The sequence below is a fragment of the Channa argus genome, chromosome 13, assembly GCF_033026475.1.
Source record: "Channa argus isolate prfri chromosome 13, Channa argus male v1.0, whole genome shotgun sequence".
In the NCBI taxonomy this organism is placed as follows: domain Eukaryota; kingdom Metazoa; phylum Chordata; class Actinopteri; order Anabantiformes; family Channidae; genus Channa; species Channa argus.
Window position 1 is genome coordinate 7,404,482 of NC_090209.1, and position 19,988 is coordinate 7,424,469.

General features: G+C 39.7%; 1 protein-coding gene across 9 annotated transcripts in view; it reads left to right on the plus strand.

Moving 5' to 3' along the window:
- LOC137139051 (synaptotagmin-2-like) overlaps nt 1-19,988 on the plus strand; it is a 72,047-nt gene that overhangs the window by 20,418 nt on the left and 31,641 nt on the right. For 5 of the 9 annotated variants that reach the window (XR_010916260.1, XM_067525745.1, XM_067525741.1 and 2 more), the window contains exon 3: nt 8,982-9,051. The exons of 2 other annotated variants lie outside the window; for them this stretch is intronic. The gene's annotated coding sequence lies outside the window, so the exon portion shown is untranslated. Of the gene's footprint in view, nt 1-8,981; nt 9,052-9,555; nt 9,622-13,178; nt 13,364-19,988 lie in introns of those variants that run through there. 2 more of the 9 variants (XM_067525740.1, XM_067525743.1) reach the window with 2 other exon arrangements.

A 19,988-nucleotide genomic window follows, 5' to 3' on the forward strand; every position in this document is an offset into this window, starting at 1 on the left:
GTGGATTCACAAAAGTATAGACAGTGACATTAGTAACATTTTGCTTCACGTAAGGAAGAAGCAAAGTCATCAATATGCAAGACACATTGGTCTAATTTATTCAGGTGCTAAGTCCAAAAAAGTGACAAAATCATTTTATTGAAGAACTCCACCAGTGTTGAGTGTATATTTAAAGTTGTTTTCCTGTGGTTCTGCAGCAAAAGTGGCTCTGCTGACAAAAGCTGACTGATGCTTTTTTCACTTTTAAAAGGCTTTTTGCAGCAAATTTACTATATAACAATGTAAGTAGAAGATATATGACATTATAAATTCTAATACTTCCCCTCATCAAGAGTAAGTGATATAAACCAAGGTGCCTTTTTCTGTGTGGAGATGTTTTAGCAGCACATGGTGCTGGCATGATATCTAATACAATTATGGGCAACCCTGGTCCGTGAGTGCCACCGTCCTTTTCTTTTATTCTTTAATATTGAAAACAAATAGGCTTAGATTTGGCAAGGTAAACGTTAAAACTACAATATGGAACTTCAGCTAGTGGCAACATAAAATCCAAAACCAATCCACCATGCTTAGTTGATCCCCCCCTTTCCCTGCTCTGTAAGAGCTCTTTACTATGGGCTGTGTCAGGGTGGAGTTAGATGGGGAATCAGTCACATATAGAATCATCTGATGCGTGGCATTCAAAGTCTTCATTTCCCTTCTGTGACAAATTGTTAGGGTATTCTATGAAAACACCACTGCCCAGCATATTCCCCATCTGTCCCCCAACCGAGATGTCCCAGTGTGTCGCCATTAAACAAATTAGACAACAATGAGCACTGTAGAACATTTCAAGTAAACACGTGTATTATCTTCATCTACTTCTGTATCTCTGTAATCTATAACACATATTTTGCAATACATTAAAAAAGAAAAGCATGAGGTCTCATTAAAAATTAATGCTGTTATCTGTTATTTTAAATGTATGTGCATAGCTCGCTCTGGTCCGTCCACCAGAGTTTTAAGTCTACTTTTAGTCCTAATTCTCAGTAAAGCCTGTAGCATAAATTATCAAGGAAAGTCCAGGAATATTTTAATTATCATGGTTCATACTCTATAACTCTATCACCAATAATTATTCTCAACAGTCAGCTGGAACCACCTCTCACAGACATCACCCATTGTTTCCATTCACACCCTTTTATTTTTAGGCAACGACAAAAAAACTCATAAAAGATTTATGGAACTATATCAATGTGCATACATTTCCTTATACTTGTAAGAGATTATATTTATTTTTAGTCAAATATTGAAGGATGTTGCTTAAGAAACTCTCTCTCCTTCTGAATCGGCCGTTGTGACAGATATCACATCTAAAACTAGATGTGATATGACCTGAACATGGAAGATGTTTCAATGCAGTGCTGCTTTTGGCAATTGTATTCCGAACCATTAGCTCACTAGCAATCCTGTCAGGGTGCTGATCATTGTTTCGCTTCTGCTGTATGTGCACTTTTATTCTATTGTGTGTGGTGGGGTTGTTGACTAAACATACACAGGAAATACTGTAGGCCTGCATTTGATATTGTAAGCTGATTTTTTAGTTTTTTAAATTTTTTTCTTTCAGCACTGGCAGCTGTAAAAGGATATTAACATCTCAAAGCTATTGAATGACTCTCACCCTTTTGACCAATCTGAAAAGCAAAAATTTGTACTGGATTAGTAAGTTTAATGGCTTTCATGTTTATTGCAATTTGATAACTAGAACTATCTGAATAGCTGTGCAGAGTGTAGCAGTGTTTTGGTATAGGCCTAGGACCCAATTGCACAGTTTTAAGAACAGGATACAAAGTTTATTTAGAAAAGCCAACTGAGGCCAATACTCTAACGGGGCCTGTTAACATGGAAACCAGTAACTAAAACTCTAATATCACTTAGTGACATCCAGTAATCAATATGATGAGATTATGTAGAGATTAGTACTCAAATATAAGAGGGTAACTTTAAATGACGTGAAGAGTCTGGAGTCTGTAGAATGAGAAATCTGGAGCTACTGTAACAAAAGAGAGAGAGAGACCAGGCAACACTGTTTGTAGCTTAAATCAGTTTACGTTAATTTCTGGGTCCCTTGTAGGTAATTCCAGCAGATATATGACGCTTTGTTTTATTCTCAGTTCTGATTCACCTCTTGTCCTTGGCAACGATGACAAAGACTTATGGTTATTGTAGTATTTATCAATACTTGCTATTTCTTGTGGCAGGACAGTCATGGAAGATATTTATTTCACATTTTTTACAGGTCACCATAATCACAACATGATGGTTGTGGGATTACGGGCACAAACTGAAAGAGGAACACGGTGCGTCAGGGCAGGGGAGAACAGAGGCTTTGCCTGAGGCTGAGTGATTCTTTTTAGCAGAGCTACTTTTTATGAGCTGTCATAAATAAAAATCACCACTCTCTCAAATGTGACAAATTCAAAAACAGTAGTTCTCAAAATTAAGTGTTTAAAATAAGAAAATGTTTGATGGACAATACTTGTCTCTATGTTGTTTCTGTGCTGGCTTTATCAGAGGGTGAAGACACCAAAGTGTCATCAATTGCTTATTTCTGCTGACTGTAAAAGACTCTCACAGTCAGCAATCTGTCATATAAGCAACCACCACATCACACTCTTTACCTCTCACACTCTGGGAAACTGCATGGACTAACAGCAAAGCTCGCAGCAGCCTCCATCTTGATTTATATTTAGACGAATTGTGCTCACTGTAATAGAATCATACATTTCTGTTCTCCAGTTTATTTATACCCTACTGTGCGTATTTCTCACATTTCAAGTGGACGTGCCCATCAGAATTTAGCAACATTACCTAATGATTGGGTTGTTTGGTAAGGCAGTCGTCCACGGACCACAGGGTCAGTGGTTCGATCCCTGGTCCAGACTATATATCAGTGTCTCTGGGCAAGACAATGAACCCCCAACCGCCCATTCCCATCTCCAGCTGTGCAGTACCGGTCCAAGCCTGGTAGAAATTGGGGAGGGTTGTGTCAGGAAGGGCGTCAGGCGTAAAAACTGCTAAATCAACACGTGGACAATGATCCACTGTAGTGACACTAAACTCACAAGATAAACCGAAAGGACAACAACAAAAAAACTTAATTGGTTTGTTTGGTCACTGTTCAATGTGATTACACCATATTCAAACAGTCCTGATGACAGCTCATCGAGTGTTAAACTATTTTTGGGATGTTATTAATAATTAATAAGTAAAGATTTTTTCTTTGACATTTTGCTGCTAATGTACTTGTAAGTGTTTGAAGCCAAGAAGAGGATGCAGAGGACAGGGTTAGATGGAGGCACATGATTCGCTGTAGCAACAGCTGAAAGGAGAAGAAGATCTCCCAGTCCAAGCTGTTGAGTCTTTGAATGTTAGTTTTTAAATAAATAATGCCAAAAATGTTTTTTACTTGTACTAAATTGTTATTTGGTCCTTTATAGACAAACATCCTGAGAGACACTTTTATTCAAATTTTGAAAAACAAAATACTGATCTGTTTTCTTAAGGTTTTTTACAGGTTTTAAACTTAATATTTACCTTGTGTGTTTTAGCTGTGTCCTACAGTAAGTTGACTTGTCCATCCTTCACAGTGCTAAACAAACCCACCTGAGCACTAAGATATATCCCGTGGACTAGCTCAAAGCAGAGCTTTTTTGTCAAAGTCTCTGTAGGTTTTTATAGCATTTTTTGATGTTGAAATCACTTTTTCCTGCCTGTCAAACACTCTTTACCTAGCTTTCTCAGAGTAAATTGGTTTTTGTGGGTGTGCATGCCTGCATTTGTCCATCTGTGTGCACTTGGGTTTGTGTGAAAATGTGAATATTGTGTGTTATCTGAGTACCAGTACTGTAATGTGTTCGCCTGCCTTCTGGCTCTAAACCCCTGCATTGCAGCACTGCCAGTGGGATTTCAGCAGGCACTGCCCTTTTTTTACTAACCCTCCATCCTCACAATAGAGAGATTAAATTTGGGCCAGATCCCTCCTGTGTGGAAAGCTCCTAGCTCACACATGCACATCTTCCAGTGTTCATATGCTACGCTCCAGAGAGCGCAGGGCAGCTGAGAGCCCACAGAAGTCTCCTATAGGGTTTCTTTGCCCCATATGAAACCCCCCCCACCCTCCTCTGTCTGAGTGGGAGCAACAGTCATGAAGAGGCACGTGTCTTGGAGACAGACACAGGCAGAGAGAATGAGAGAGAGAAAAGAAAACATGGGCTCCTCGGGGGTTCAGCAATTCAAGTGCCGTCTGAGAAGCTGTGCAGTAATCTTGTTAAAAATGGAACGGCTCTGTAGTTTGGTTCTGAGTGACTTTCCACTTGTTTGGACTCCATGGTCCTCTTTATCAAACTGAGATCAATTGTGGAATAAGAGCCAACATGAACTAGAATGTGTTCTTTGGACAGTGGAGTGATTTTTAGCAATTTGGAATATTAGAAGAAAGCTTTATGTCGTCTGTCTTACTGTGGACGTGTTTAATCAATAAGACATGCTCACTGATGTGGACAGAGCAAGGACACTGTTAAGCAATAACTTTTACTTAAAAATGCTGGAAAACATTTTAACAGCTTGGACGACTGGGAAATGATGAGGCATTTATAACAGACATTTTAATAACAGTACTGTGGTGTGATGCATGTTGTCTCTGTTTCTCTGTGGACATCATCTGAGTACTTGAATTTCCTCCTACAGTCTAAAGAAAGAAAGCTAAAGAGTTTAGGTTACCTAATGACTCCAAACAGCCTGCAGGTCTGAATGTGAGCATTAATTGTAGTGTGTGTGTGTGTGTGTGTGTAAGCTCAGTGATAGACTGGCAGGCTGTACAGGGTGCACCAGCCCCCAGCCACCGTGTAACCGTAAGCACATGCAGCTAATGGAGGGATGGTAGATGTGATAATATTTTGGAGATGTTTCAAAAGTCACACTTATATTTGAGCAGGGATCCTTCCTGTTGTGTATGTGATGGCCAGTCAGGTCAACATATTGTAGAAAATGTAGCTTTTTCATAACATTAGAAATTTGTTAATATATGTATAAATCATTGGTTGTTATGAGTTAAAATACATACAAATAAAACAAATTTTGTGGTTTGATCAGTTTTTGAACTTTGCTAGAAAGTAGTATAGTTTTGGAATAGGATCTGACATATCTCAGTGTTACAATAAGCTGTGAGCCCAAAATATGGTTTGTGGAAAATATCTGTACGCCATCAAGATTGCAGCAGAACATCATTTTCCATAACTCAAAGGCCAAATCTAAGAATGACTCATGAGGTTCAGGTTTATGTTCTGAGAAAATGGTGCATCTTTTTCAGAGGTAAGTTGTAGCGTGATTTACAAAAATCACTTATTACATTTAAAAGTGTTCCACCTGCTGAAATCAAATCTTCTAAAGAGTCTGAGTATTATTACACAGAAGATGATAACTACACGTTGACCTTTGGCGATCTGGCTTATCTGTGTTCTTTTTGATATGACTTCACCACCATTATAGTTCACGGATGTGAACTTGTTATGGAAACGGAGGACAGAGCCTTCATTAAATTCTCTTTCATTTTTTCATTCTTAAGGACATGAATAGCTGTGAGAAAGGTCCTATTATATTCACCAAGGAGTGGTTGAGCAGAGGCATACTGTCAGGAGAGGAAAACAAAAAAAAATGGAAAAAGGGCCTAATGGTCACTCACATTTTGCAGTGATGAACACCCGTTATACCCCCCATAAAGGCACTATAGTGAACCATGCACAGCTACTCTAAAAACCCCTTAAGTGGGGCCATTTCTAGCTGCCAGATGCTGTCTGAACAGTCGGCTAGCTACCTGAAGCTGTAATGTAAGGTGTAACAGTCAGCACAGTGAAACAAATTAGATGAGGAGGAATAATGACAGGAGGGTTGGTTTGATGGCCTTTCAACCTGGCGCCTTCCAGAGTCTAGGCTTGAGAACACTATTACGTTTGCTCTATTGCCGGGGCACGTTAGAGGGCACTGTGTGACATTTATTTGACCTTGTGGGCTGCAGCAGGAGTGTTCCCCCTCTAACCCCACACCTTTTGTGATTGTTTTAGTGCAATTTGAACTTATAGTTGTCTAATGGGATAAAATGTATTCCTGCCTTGGGAATGTGGTATTATATAAACATAAAATAAGACATTCAGGTTTTACTGGCTGTGTACATTTGGGTTTTTTAGGTTTTAAATTCAGTCCCTGTCATTTGGCCTTTATACTTTAAACAAAGAAAATTCTTTTTCTTAATGCTGCAGTGTGAGGCAGTGTTGGAGCTTTTCTCCTTTCTTTCACTGCAGCCCGTCAACTGGCAGCAAACAACTCATTTTGACAGATTTATAGTGCAAACGGGGAGCACACGTATTTTGTAATGTGGGAACCTAAAGAGTCCCCTGCTCACCCTCTATTAAATTATACTTTATTTTATAACAAATATTCATCAGTCATCTTGATGACTAGAAATTACAAACACACAGAAGAAGAAACATTATAAATACAAAGGAGAAGGGGATATAAAGAATAGAAAGAGGCTTGGACTCCTGAAAGATGAAAACATCTGGAAATGAGGCATAAAATAAGAGGACAAGGAGACTCAAATAGGGAGAATGATGTGCTTAAAGTCACAAGCAAACATAAGGTTAGAGAAATACAGACGTTTTCGGAAGGTTTACATTAATTATAATGTCTGATCTGATATGGAAAGAGAGCTAATGAAGAGAAACTAAGATTAGGTAAAACTTTAACCACACTATACAGAACCAAGACTCTTGGTACTAGCACAGGACAAACCAGAATACAAAACATTACACATCATGCCTGGATGACACAGAGGCATTAATTAGCATGTAAGCTGTGGACAGAAAATGTCAGGGCTGAATCAAAGTTTAAAAGCAAGTATCTTGGCTCTTAGGCTTTGAGAAATTGCAGCACTATAAAAAGTGTCAATGACCAATGCCACAGCATTTTATCTAAATAATAAATCTTCGTTTAGATTTCCATATTTTCACAGGCTGGTGTTTGAGAAGGATCATTTGCCCTTTACACTTACATACAGCTGAGTATCATCAGCATAGTGGCACAAATTATTTCCATGGTTTTGAATAATTTGCCCAAGAGGTAGAAATTAATAGAAAGAAAAACTAAGGGGCAAAGAACAGAGCCATGGAGTAACGCATAATATACACTGGAAAGTATTTATGCAGTATTGACATTGAGGCATTAACCACACAAGAACCAATAGGCCCTGGAATAATTTAAGAAATATTACTGCTAGAAATTAAACCTGCTGAGAAACAACACTTTTTTAGTATTTTCAAATGGAATGGTAGAGACTGGTCAATAGTTGTTGGGAGACTCTGGATCAATGTGTGGTTTCATAAGCAGAGGGTTAAGCACAGCAATTTTCAAACTAGTGGGGACAAAGCCACAATTGTGAGGGATAAATCAACAATATTGAGCACTGTAGGTCCCAAACTGGCCAAAGATCTTTGGAAAGATTAACTTTATCTCTCTAGATTCAACAGAATGCTCAACTGCTCCTGCAGGAGAAACTGGAGATAAGAAACTAATTTGCCATCTAATCTATTTTATCCATTTTATTACAGCAAGAAAATCCTGAACCATAAAGCATGAGCAACCAAGAAATGATTGCTTTTCAGTAAGTTTGGCTTCAGTTTCAAAAAGAAAACTAGGATTATGTTACTGATTGGTACTGATGAAGAGAGAGAAATATGCTTTGAGCATCACAGACCTTATTCAGGTGAATATTTAAGCGGCCTGTAATTTGTATCTCATTAGATCTGTAAAAAGATATGAGTTAAATTCTCCAAAGTCTACTAAAAATTGTGACTAGACCAGCTCGGAACTAAACTATTTATAGCTGATGAAGCACCGAGAAGGAAAAAACAACTTGATTTAGTATTTTAATGTTCATTTTGATCGTAGATTTTATGGCATGTAACCAGGTGATTCACAGAAACAAAGTTGTGCTGGTGATGGCAGATTTAAATTGTGCGAACTGTTTTCCTTCACTGAAGAGCACAAATTGAAGTTGGTTATCTCTCCCTGTGGATGTCTTTCATGATACAATTACAATAAAGCAATTAAGTCCAGTGAGTCATGAAATTGATTGTTTTGCCAAAATAGGAGAAGGAAATTGGGCCACAAATAGAATATCCTCAAAGGTCTGCAGAAGAACATGGGGAGAATTTGATCAAGAATGTTCCTTAATTCTCTCGTCAGCAAATTGTGATTGTGAAGGATAGGAAATGGCACAGTGATTCAGCATAGCATATGGTTGTACAAATGGAAATATTTTTTTTTTGTTTTTGGAAAGTTCAATTTCTGGTTTGGTAAAAGAGTGGCTGATTTAGAAAGCTGTACTAGGTCCTGAATGCTGATTCACATTTTTCAAAGACACAGCCATTAGAGTGCTGCTAAGGTAATGACAACAAATTAATTTAATAACTGGTGAACTGTCATGTGCAATGGCTAGCTGTCAGTAATAATGCATTTGTCCTGCAGCTTTGTTTATCAAAACATTTGGCTGCAGATATGTATCAGGTTGTTTATGTCAGAGGGAGAGAGCTATCAGTATTCATGTTTTGACTCAAAATGCTTTTATAAAAATGTACATTATTATTATTTTTTTGGTCTGGCACAAATCTGTAGTGTGCAGTTTTATTGTTGTTATCTTTATTTTAAATCAGAAATAATCGCACTGTGTTTGTGGAATGTGGTTTAATTTCATTGATTACTGAACTGTCTTCAATTCAGCCAAACCGTGCATTTGCATAATCACAGAGGATTGAGCTTCAACAAAAGATTGAAATCAGCATCTTGCCAAATTGCTCTCAATTAAATCAGAAATAAAGATTTCCAAATATCTTCGGCTTAAGGAGTGAACTTTGCCTGTCTGAGTACACATTTTCTTTCTCTTTCAGGGTTTTTTGACTGACAATATTCTCACTGTGATTACCTCCAGCCACTTTTCAAGATTCAAGATTTCTGGCTGTAAGTACCGCCTACGATGCTGTGTGCATGAGTCGAGGAGCTGAGCCAATCCTGTAAAGCTAAAGGTTGTGAGATAAAGAGAGAAGTGGGAAGGAGGAGATTCTCCAATTCATCACAGCAGCCCAGTGTCATTGCTTTGACCATCCTCTTAAAGAGGACACAAATCACTGCACATTGTTGTATGCCTCTATCCTCTGCTGTTGCCTTCTCACCATGTCAACCTCATCATTTTAGAAATACTGCTCGCCTCTGTGTCCTTACTGTCCACTGAAGGCATGGCCTGAATGGCCAGTCTGTCTATGGCTTGGCGCGTTCTGAAAGTGTCCGATAATATAACACTCTGATGAGCGGATGGGCTGAAGCACTAATTAAGCTAAAACGAATATTCTGTTGATTGTCATTAAAGGTGCAGCTTCAATAATGGGAGTCACGTTTTGGACTCCACTAGATGTCAGTATGAAATGTTGTGTGTTCTGTTTTCCCTCCTTTCCAATCTGCTCTTAGAAAATCTTAGCATGTGCCAGGAAGTAGGAAGCCCACTGCAGTGTGTGCTAAGCAAAAAAAGACATGGTAAGGATGAACAAGCATGAGTTACTGTAAGTCTGGCTCTTTTTGCACAACACTCCAGCATATCCTGCCCACTTCAGCACTCAGCTGATTAATCAGAGTCATTTCTATGAGTGATGGAAGCTCCACTGCCTCAGGGGCTACAGAAAGCTAATAAACCCCAACGGACAACAGCCACTCCTTGAACGATGGCTACTGGCTGCTGCTTTTAGACCAGCTCTCTTACTACAGCCATGTGGGATTATTCAGCCATCACTGCCCTGTGACTGCCTCACCATTATTAACATTGATCAGCTCAATATCTACTAAATGAGAATTCATACTCTGGGGATGGATGGTGAACGATTAGATGTTTGAATATGCAGCTGTATTTGAGGCTGAACTTGGTACTAAATGTATATCCTAATATAATCCACAAATGTGTTTTTCCAGAGCAACTAGAGAACACACATAAATCCAGCATCATCTCTGGTTTTATTTATGGTGCTATCACAAAAGTTTAACTTTGCACTGGGTTTTCATAGTCCAATATGCCCTATCCTTTTAGCTCAGCTTTTGGTCTCTTCTGTGGTTTATTTAAAGGAAAGGATATGCAATTTCTTCAGTTTAGAAAAGCAAGAATCATTAACTGTTTGATAATTAATACATGATTTTCTGCCAATTACACGTTTAACCCCTAAAATACGTACAAAGCTTATTACTAAAAGAGAATATACTTTGTTATTGCAGACATGTGAATTGTTTTGTGTTGGTATTAGTATTTTCCATAAAACTGGAATTTTTTAGTGGAATAGGTATAAGCTCCGATTTTCAAGCAAGGTTTTTTAAACAGTACTATGATTGTATAGAGACACACTGTGGAAACAGGACTGCAGCAGAGAAATTAAAAAAAAAAAGCCAGTTTTTGTTTCATTGTACCTTCCTACATCTACAGCACCACATCCCAGCACAAACACAGAAGCAGCTCTAATCCCACCGTTTCAGCAATATTCTATATTTACCACACATACATGAAGACGGCAGTCACTAAAAAGATTTGGAGTTTGGGGGAGCAGCAGACATGAATCTTAAGACTTAACCTGATAAAAAGGAATTGTTGAGGCTGTCATGTGTTTGTGCATGTATCGTTTTTCCCAAATGTAGTTTCTTGTGTTTGTGCTTGTTACATTTACAAAGGAAAGACGCATCAGAGTCTTTTTCCTCCAATCGTCCGTTCCTATCTGATTTGGTATTTTCTTTTCCTGTTAAAGTTATCTCTCATATCTCAGCAATACAGCCATTTGTCTTTAACTGTTGTGCAGATAAGCACATGATGTCACATATGATTGTATAAAAAGTGAGTAGGGCAATGCATTCGAATGGCTTCCCTAGTCATTGAATGCAGTTAGTCTGCACAACACGCACATCTTATTAAATATGTATTTGAAGTTGCACTAAATCTCTGATGACTACTACATTCTTAGTTAATTTGGTGTCTGGTGTGGCAGCATCAGTCAGCAGTATAAATTCATGATGAGAGTGCTCTTATAGGTCATCTGTCATTACAAATCTGTCCTTCAGTGTTTCATGTCTCATGGGACAGGTGTCAGTGCTGCTAAACCTGGGTTTACCCAGTATGCTATGAATCTTGGCTGGATCAATATCCTGTTCCCACTCAGACACTGAATCAGACCTTCCTGGGTGTCAGGGCATTGGACTGTAAGAAATCTTGTGCAACGTGGAAAAGGGTGCACAAAGGAATATATGGTTGACTAGCTCCAAGAGATTCAATAGCATGGCCTAAATGTCATCCCACAGTGTAGATGTGGAGGGGGTAAAACAACTGAGCATAATTTATTCCAAATTGCAATGGAGGGCTGCCATTTTGCTTTCACCCTACACAAAACAATATGGAGGTGGAGTGCTGCTGGAAGTAGCTGAAACAACCACCTTCTGGGTCTGGTTGTACTCATTGTAAATAGAGATATTCTGTATTATACTGTCAACAAATTCTACCAGAGCCTGTTTAGGATTTTCCTCTAGGCTGTCGACCTTTTTTTTTCCCTATAAGAACACAACAGTGAGGCAAATCAATAATACACAAACGAGCCCACAACTGTAAACACTCATTAGCACTTAATGTCTATAAGCTTTTATAGAAACATTTCCAAGCCTTTTCAGAAATGAAACAATAGTATTTGTGACCAGTTTTTAAAGATTTAAATCTTGACTACACACAGTGGTAAGAGGAGAGAAGTGCTGAAAATAGGACAAACACCTTGTTGGTCTTTTTGCAGGATTTGGGGCCAGTAAGGATAATAGCTAATAGCTAATATAACAAGACAGCCTCACCTCCCCTGTAATTACCAAATCATTTCAAATTCAAAGCCACTACCCATACATTAGCCTGAACTCAACAGTAAGAAATGGTATTACCACAGACAGGGAACAAATTGTATTCATCTCTCTCCAGTTGTATGTTTTGAAATTACAAAAAGCCATATCCGTTTCTCTGTGTCTCTCCCTTCCAATTTTACTGATTGAGCCTTTATTGATTTCTGGTTCAAGTGCTCATTGCTGGCCAATATGGAGGCTGATTCACTTAGGGGACAATGATAATTCTCGGTGACACAGTAATACCCAAAGGGCTCCAGACTGTCTGGTACAGTGTTGGTGTTAAGTGAAAGAGTGCGTCACATCATGTCATTAAACAAGACGATTTACTGTAGACAGGAATATGCTGTGTGAGCTAAGGGGTCTGGGGGGATCAGTTTACATCTTACTACTGTAAATTTGTTTTCATTTTTGGTGATTTTAATGACAGGATCCTTTTTATTAAGCTCCCTAAGGCTACTATGTAAAGCAGAGCAAAATGTTTGTCATATCATGAAACTCTCTATATACAGTATATAATTTATCCACTCTGTGATGTAAAGCCCCTAAATAATCACACTGTTGAAGAGGATTAAAATCTTCCTTGATAATAGTGGGAGTGGTGCATGTGCAGAGAAATATATTCAGATAAATAGATAAAGACAGCGAGAGAGAAACACACTTAGCAGCAGATAACTGCTGCAGTAAGCACACAGCAAATGACAGGCTTGTCTTTGTCCTATTATCTAAAGGTCTCATCTACCATGTGTCACTTTTTTTTATTTACAGACACTATTTTTTTTTTCAAGTCGCTGCAACCTTGTAAGCAAAGGAGCATATCACAGCTCTGTGGAGTCCCAGAGCAGCAGTGCTGCTTCAACAAGGGTGTGGGTGCTGGTCGGACAGTAGAACATATGGCTGCTTTTGGATTGCCCTTATGTGTTGCACTGGGGCACAGATTGCTGCATACAGCACCTTGTGAGCAGCATCGCAAATCAGCCGGCCGAGCAGTGAGAGCTGGAGTGCAGGGAGAGATGGAAGATGGAGAGACAGCCAGGGGTAGAGCGAGAGGTGAAAGGAGGGGAGGGGGGAATCCTTTCAGTGAAATACATAGAAAGAGTGTAGAGAAGGAAAGGAGGAGGGGATTGAGTGAAACAGAGGTGGGGGTAGTCACAGAGAGAATGAGTGAGCGTGTGTGTGTGTGTGTGTGTGTGTATGGGAGAACAAGTACTGCTGCAGTGGAAACAGTGCGAAGAGGACTGCAGTTTGTGGTGCTGATGGGAGAGCAGTCGAGGGACGTTATTACAGCTTTGTTACATTAACCCTAAGTGCCTCCTTGGTGAATGGGTTAGCCTGTTGTGGAGAACAGGATTACGGAATTACGGTAGTACTGGTAAGGGTCCATTTCAACTCTTATCTGAGCATCGCTTGAACATTTCCTTTAAGGAATTTCGAATACAGTAATGGACATTTGAGGCTGTGGTTTTTACTGTAAGAGGCTGCATCCGACCTTCTTTCTGTGTGTCTTGTCATAATGTATCGTAGGTGCTGTGTGCGTGTTACTTCCTGGTGCCTGTGTTCCAAACTTTACTCAGAGCTAATTCATAAGCCTTGGGAAAGGAAATACTGAACATACTCTGATCTGCTTCGTGTTCTACGTATGGACCTCACAGAGTCTATGTGGAATCTGTTATGTTTTGTGTGAATATTAATGAGAGGGTGTGCAGCTCTGTATCCAGCATCTTCTCACTGATCGTGCTTCATTTAGTGTGCCTGATTAGTGTAGTACCTCATTCCTGGAGAGTGTCCAGGAGGCTACCCTGCTGGCAGATGCTGTGCTTACCCCTTTCAGCTACACCAGCATCTTTCACAACCTTCCTCAACAGTGAGAGCCAAGAAACAGCACACTACTGTACTGACACAATGCTATTTATCTCTTGAGACTGAGCAGACAGAGGCTGACAGTTGTGCTGAGGTGTATAGAGAGTAGAGGGGTAGGGATTTTATAAAGTGCTGCAGGATGCTTTTTCTGCTGTCTCTCATGGGACATATAGCTCAGGCAGCACAGAGGTGACAGTACCAAGGACAAAACCTATCTTGGGCTGCTTGAACCTCCTGGTGCCAGATGCTTACTCTTGCATATCTGCAACAGGCCCATTACCAGCAGAGCAGAGTTTGGAAAAACAAAACTGAACTCAACTTCGTCACAACACACCAGCTATAAATAGCTGGAGTATTAATTTTTGAAGTGTTGTTGAGAGCCCAAGGATTTTAGCTCAATGTGAACCTCTCAGACAAAGGCAAATAAAACTCAATTTCCAACGTTGTGCACAAAAAGAGTTACTTCTTCTTCTCTGGCTTATTATCCTGGAGAAACATATTGAAATGTAATCCAGATTTATTCTTTCCCCAGAGAGTCTGGCGTAATTATCAGAGACAATGTCAATGGCTTGCATTTGTAGTGGCTATGTGAGGACTCAGATTTCAGAAGCATAGTAAACAAACACATTGTGAAGAATGTGTTGCATAATAGGGTATGTATACACAGCTGGGTGTATATTTTACCTGCATCCATGTTTACTCTTCCGATATCCAGAGTGCTAGAGACTATTTGATACTGAGCATGCTCTGGATTTTTTTATTTTTTTTTCTTGTAAGGCTCTAAAACATTCAGGCATGCTCATTAAGCCTGTACCTCAGGCTGCCGCTCCCAGTGGCTCTCACACTGAGAAATACTCTCACAGTCTCTCATACATAACCAGAAAAATGAGAGGATGCTTTGAAGTTTACCAGTCGTATTTCTTTTTACTGTTGGCTCACTCCAAGGAGGCAGCTGGTGCCCAAATACAGGAACTGCTCAAAGAAGAAGAGAAAGCGACGAGGCTTATTCTGTGTTGCTTGAGTGGGTGTGCCCTCTTGCACCCACATCACCCGTGTTTTCCAGCTACTTACTGTAACTAGGCGGAAATGTTCACTCTCTGTTTATATTTTAAACTATTTAACAAGAAAAAACTAGACCCTGAGAATGAGTCAGTGATTTCTTCTCTGACACATGGCTCAGCTGCTGTTAGCTTCTCTCTCCAGGTGACAGCCAAGCCTCTTCAGTCCTGGCCCCAGCCCGAGTGATAGTGTGTTGCTGGCAGACGATGGCACAGAGTTTCAGTGTTAAATGGTCAGATGCTGTCACCAGTCACAGCTTCCTGCTGGGCTGATGGGGCATTTTCACCACTCTATAATCTTTACTGGAAGAAAAACATGCAGATTTTGGTTGTGAGGTTTCCAGCAGCATTTTATCAGCAGTTTTTCACTCGTTCTTTAGCCCAATTTTGGACGAAAGGATTTACGACGGTTAGAGAGAGCGAGCACGGTTACACTTTGCTCTGCAGAATGAGCGAAAAGACTTTCAGTGAGTGTCATCATACTGGAGATGATTTGTGTAACGCCTACACTTTTATAGCAAACCTTTGAGTTTATGCATATTATAAAGTTACACATAGAGTCAGTAATTAAAGGAATAGTTTTTTGGAAAATACATGTCTGTGCAGGAAATGTGAAGCTACAGTACAAGCAGCAGCCAGGTTATTCTGCTGAGTAATAGCAACAATTGGTCATTAAACATGGGTTTATGTGCCAGACTATTTTTTTTTTTTTGGCTCTGTGTAGCTGCCAGCCACCTATAAAACCCAGATTTGTCTTTTTACATCTTGGTATTTGAACAAATACAAAATTAAATGAAATATTTTCATTAGCTTTAGAAGTGTTTTGTGTTGACTAGAGCTACGTCTTCCCTGTGTTTCCTACTGAGTAATTTTATTTATCAATGATAATCGAACTGGAAAATAGTAGAAAATGACTATGACAGCTCACGGAGCCCTAAATGACATTTTTACACTGTTCCTTTTGCTCAATAATCAGTCTATAGCCAATATAAATTAAGAATGAAAATTCAATTTAAGGGGACATTTGCAGATTTGACAAATATTGGTAAATGTCTGTAATTATTACACTGGAATAACTGAAATGCTGAAAAGTGTTCCTTCGGCTTCTTGTTTAATGAGCTCCATAACTGAGCTAGCTGCTCGCTTCTGTGGCATAATATTCAATGAAAAAAACTTAAGACACAGATTAGCATCAATCTTCTCATATAGCTCTGCCAAAAACTGAAGCATAAGCATATTTCACAAAATGTGCAGTCGCTGATTGTCTTATTTGGAAAGAGGTTTCCTACTTTCGCTCCTGCATATTTTCCTCGTTAAAACCAAGAATTTCAGAGGCCTGTTTGCAGTGCCACAGAAGCCCTCTCCCCGCTCATATTTTCACCACACAGCCTTTCATGCAGATTGGGTCACTATCTCTGTGACAGAATGATTAATCGACCTATCAGGGGACAGGGAAAGGGGCTGGGCTGAGGGGGAGAGGGAGAGGGAGGATGTATGGCAGCTGGCTCTAAATGATCCCTGCAGTTTCGGGTTCAGCATTCAAACCTCAGCGCCTCCCACTTCCTTTTCAAGGAGCCCTCCTGATAATAGCTGAGTCACATTCAGCTGCAGGTGAGAATAAGCATTGTTTTATGAACACAAGCAGGATTGTAAATGAGCCTCTCCAGGCCGCCCTTTTGGGCCAGTGCACAATGAGCTAAATGAGAAAGAAGCTTTTTCGCTAATTCTCTTCTGTGAGATTATGTGCAAGGCAGCCTTTTTCACATCCTTATCTTATCACTGCCCTCAGATCAGCAGGATTTCCTGATGCACTTGCACTCTGTTGACATAAAGGTGTAATTGTCGCTGTCTTTTCTTGTGGATGCTTGTATTGTTTGTGTTTTCATTTGCAGCATTTGTGCAGCCCTGAGGATAAACACAGGGGTCTGATGTCCCGTCCTGGTCAATTCCAGCAGCAGTTTTGTTGACTGTGTCGCAGATTAGTCACTGAGTGATTGTGTAAATGTCATTCACAGTGTCAGTTGCTGGTGCAGAGTACAGTTTATTGACATGGTGCTGAACAAAGGAAAAAACAAAAAAAACCTAAGCGCCCATTAACTGTAGGCCACCTCTTATTTTCTGGCAAAAATTCAGCTGAGCGGTCATTCGCACACCTTAAACAGAAACATTGGAGACAGTGCCTTGTTATCCAGAGAAGTTTAATGTTTTAATCATTGAGAAAAGTTAAAATATGCCACCTCACAGATGCTTGGCACACTCACATCAATGTATTGTCACAGGAGACTCGGTAATTAAATGGTCATAAGTTTCAGAATCTGGCTCCAGTACATGTTCTGCACCATATGCTGTGCTTTTGGTTTTGCCAGAGCTTTTGTTAGTCTCTTGGCTCTTTGCCATGAAACAAAAAAAAAAAAAGGGGGGGAAAGGGTTTTTGTAACTCCAGCAGCCTACCTTGCAGAAACCTGCCACACATTTAGCATTTATCTGAGTTTGCATGCCAGCTGAAATATGTTTATCTGTAGGACTCTTAAATTACTTTATGGTGATGAAGATAAATTTTTATGCAATCTGGTTTAAAACTAAATGCATTTTTGTACGAGTATAGTGCGACCAGAAGCAGCTATAAAAAGTAAATGTGATTGTGGTGTAGTGGCATATCTGAGCTCAATATTTTTGATTAGCATTATAGTTGAGAACCAAAGCCTTTTGTACAAGTTTTACCAGTAATGAGCTCATTTAATGAATAATAGTCACAATAACAACTGCTGCTTCTTCTCTATCATAACAATGAATTATTCTGCGTATACAATAGAATATTTTCTCAGGTTCAGCTCAGGCCAAGTTCCACACAGTATCTCATCCTTCAGTGGTAAATAAGAAGCAATGTGGTGTCCTCCCCATAATCCTATTAAAACTTAACCAAAATAAGACCCTTATGACTGCAGGAACCCCATGTCCATTTCAGCAGGGGTGAATTACCATAGATTAGCAGGAGTTCAGGAACAAAGCTGCACATTAACTCTAATTGAAACAACTCCACCATCTCAGCTCAGCCTTCTGACTACAGTAATGCTCTGTCTGATGGATCTAATACAATACTATGCCCCTTTTCTCTAAATGTTCCAGTGCACATTTTCATCTGAAATTGAGTCCAGACAAATCCGAGGTCAGCTGTGACTCAGCGGTAGCTGAGCCAATATTCTCTTCTTGTTTCCTCAAGTGTGTTTATCATAAATTCAAGACGTGTGTGTTGCCTTTGAACAATTACCGTTGAAATGATGTCTCATGCAACTTGGCTCGCATCTAAAATAGCTCAGTGAGATTCAGATGAAAGAGTTACTCAGCATGAAAAGTATGAATACTAAATTTGAACACTTGCAACTTCTCAGAAAGAGATAGTACTTTGCAAAAAAAGTGCGTTGGCCTAAATTTAAAATGATCAAATTTCTTTCTACTACTTCTTGTACATTTTTACAGGAACACAACCCATCTTCTTCACATTTGGGAGGCTCAAAGGAAATGAGGCTGTACAGGATGCACAGCTAGCTCAGCTGGAGGCCAAACACTCCACCCATCCACACGTAACCTGTTATGTCACAGATGGCAGGGGCCTCAGTAGGCACTGAAGGACTTAATTGAGGTCACATTATTCAAATTGCTTTGTATCTTCAAGGACCCTGGTCATCAGGCGGTCTGTGACTACCGAGAAGCCATTGCTGTTGTTTCTCTTTGAATCATTGTGCCTAACATTCAATACTTAATTTGCCGCCCCACTGCTCCTGACTGGTGCCCCGAGCTGCAGTCACATGGCCACATAACCAGTTTTCTCTCCATTTACAGAAGCCATTTTGTTCAAGTGATTGTCAAGATGTTTGTAGGTTTTAAACCCACTTTTGCATTTAATTAAAAATATGGCATAAAATTTAAATTTACACAGCTGTGTAAATTGGTAGAGGGGCATGTTGTTGGGGCAAAAGAAAACAGAGGACTTGGCTTGTTAGGCTGTAGATTTCTAATTAGTTGCTGTTCAGGGTACTTTTTATTGTGTAATGAAATAGCTGCCTGGCTTTAGCTCACTTTCCTTAGGTTGTTTTGACCTGGGTGCTAAAAAGCCTTTAATACCAACTCGCGCCCCACACACACACACACACACACACAGAGCTGCAGGCTGGGGTTTCCCATCACTATGGACGATGTCACACTATGTGGTCAGTGGGTCATCACACAAATTTACATCAGAACACACGGTGACATTTTTACAGCCACGTTTTCCAGTGAGATACTTTTATAGTAGAATGGAGGGTTTGTGATAAGGCCGTATGCATATTTGAGTGTGTAAATGAGGGATCCTTTACATATAATGTACAGTATGTTTATGCCTACCACATAAGCAAAATTAGTTGTCTCATCCATTTGAAGTCTGAAAAACATAATTACATGAAATCAAACAGGCCCGATCTCTCCCAGTCTCCACGGATTTCTCCCCAAAGCCCACATTTGTGATTTTTACAAATATCTGCCTTTACATGTTTCAGCTGGTAGAGTGTAAGAGGCATGTTTAACCTTCATGTACCACAGCTGATTTCCAGTAAAACTGAAAATTACTACCCTGTTTGTTTGTAGTAATGATAAAAGTACTTGATCCCAATCTATCACAGAGTAGTGTTTTTAGTGATAAGGGTCCTGTTGAGCCCATAGCTGCACTGCTGTGGCCTGTGGAACGAAAGCATTTTGTTTTAACTAATTGCGATGACTCAGAAGCTAAAGACATGAGACAAACACTGTGAGATGGAGTTAAGAACAACCACAAATGTCTAAAATTCCTAAAGTTAAGGTCTTCCTGAGCACGAATGCTCTTCTTTTAGCAGTGCCCTGCTTCACACCCACATAGTTACACAGATTCTCACTTTATCGTTGCTCAGTACAGTCGGATCTATTAGCCACTATGCAGCTCTGTTAGAGCAGATGGAGGTTAAGAGTTTTGCTCAAGGGCATCACAGTGGGGGCAACAAGCAAAGTGCAAGTAAGGTCTCTTGCTGAACCACCAACCTCACCAAGAATGCAGTTTTATTTCTCTTA